We start from the raw sequence: 1,788 nt of genomic DNA, 5'->3' as shown, positions 1-1,788 counted from the left end.
GTTTTAGGATCTAACGCTGCCGCAATTTTATTTAACCAGCATAGCTGGGAATATCCCCTCAAAAAAAAAAGCATAGCTGGGAATATCGTCAGCGATTACAGAAAGCACAAAGTCAGGGGGAGACCCCCGCCACACCTTACATAACTCGTCGCCCATACCGACTCTAGCAAACTTATGAGCAGCAACGTCGGCTGAACGCCGAACCCAATCAACACGGAAGTCCAAACATGAATTGAGCAACGCCTTGATCTCTTGAATCCACGGACCCACCGCACTCAAGCACCTCTCGGGCTGCACTAACAGCTGAACAACTGCCTACTGTCGAGCTCAAGATGAACGCGCTGACAGCCCAGCTCCACCGCAAGCTGCACACCCCGCCGGCAAGCAAGAATTTCAGAAGCTTCAGGATCCGACGTGTTAGGGAAGAAATGACATGCCCCAGCCCTGAAAGCACCATCATGGTCTCAAATAACTGCGCCTCCACCGCCCGCGTTCCTGTGCTTACTTTCACCCAGCCCGGCCCTGGGGGCTCCCATCTCTGAGCTTGGCAAGATTTCGGCGATCTGGCCTCCACAGCATGAATGTGACGCCACTCCAGCAGGTGCGAGTGAACTCTTTCAGCAACCTCCAGCGGACGATCAATCCTCCTGCCATCACGAGCTTCACTGCGGGCAAGCCACAGCCCGTACGTCGCATGTATCATCGCTTGCTTCTCATCTTCAGGGGCACCCGCAAAGAAACTCAGCAGCCAGCTTGACAGCACCTTCTGGGAGTCAGTAGGAAGCGGTGGAGCTGCCACCGCGACGCCCTTCTCTGAAGACAAAATCTGCCAAAACTGGGAGGAGTGAGGACAAGACCAAAATCTGTGAAGAACCGTTTCTTCCCTTCCGCACGCCGCGCAAAAGACATCGGGCTTGATCCGACGTCGATGAAGCTCATGACCCACTGCCAGGCCATTCCGGATCATTCTCTAGACATGAATCTTAGCCTTCCCCGGCGCGTTTGTGCCCCACAAACCAAGGTAACCTTTATGGTCCTGAACTGAAGTGGATGAGTTCGGCCGTCCAGACCTCACCCGCCACAAAGAAACAGCGAGCTGATATGCAGATCGCACACTAAACACACCGTTCTTTGTACCGTTCCATGCTAAATAGTCATCCATTCCAACACCCCCCACAGCTATTTGCTTGATATCATCAGCATCTGAGGGAGTGAACATGGCTTCAATCTTGTGCATATCCCAGCCCGTCCCCTCACCGTCCAACAGGTCAGCCACCTTGGTAATTCCTGACCCAGTGGTCTTAGCGAGCCCTGCCGAGGGATCCAATTGTCATGATGAACGTTGATGCTGCTTCCGTCCCCAACACGCCATATCAGACCTTCTCTCAATAGGTTTCGGCCATGCAGAATGCTCCTAAAGGTAAAGGACGAAAACTTGGGGGCTGCGTTGCTGTGCTACTACAAAGCCACGGCCACTTGTGTGTATTTGGAAGCAGTTTGTGCTGAATATAAAGGAGGCGCTTGGGCGCCGGGGTGTTGGTCGCTAGAAAACTGTCCAGCTTGTCGTAGTCTACCTCTAGTCCGGTGAGAGAGAGCGGCAACAACATTTTCCGGCGTGGGGGTAGTTTCCTGCAGCGACAAGCTGACGACGGTGGCGAAAGCGTCTTGGCTATCCATTCCGGCGACAGGGCCGGTCATCAGTGGAGACCACGACACATGGGGGCAACGGCGGCAGGAATGGCAGAGCCACGAGGGCGGGAGAAAGAGGCACACAACTTTTACTTGGAG

Source organism: Triticum aestivum, chromosome 5B (genome assembly GCF_018294505.1).
Source record: "Triticum aestivum cultivar Chinese Spring chromosome 5B, IWGSC CS RefSeq v2.1, whole genome shotgun sequence".
NCBI classification, from domain to species: Eukaryota; Viridiplantae; Streptophyta; class Magnoliopsida; order Poales; family Poaceae; genus Triticum; species Triticum aestivum.
This window is presented reverse-complemented; position numbering follows the sequence as displayed.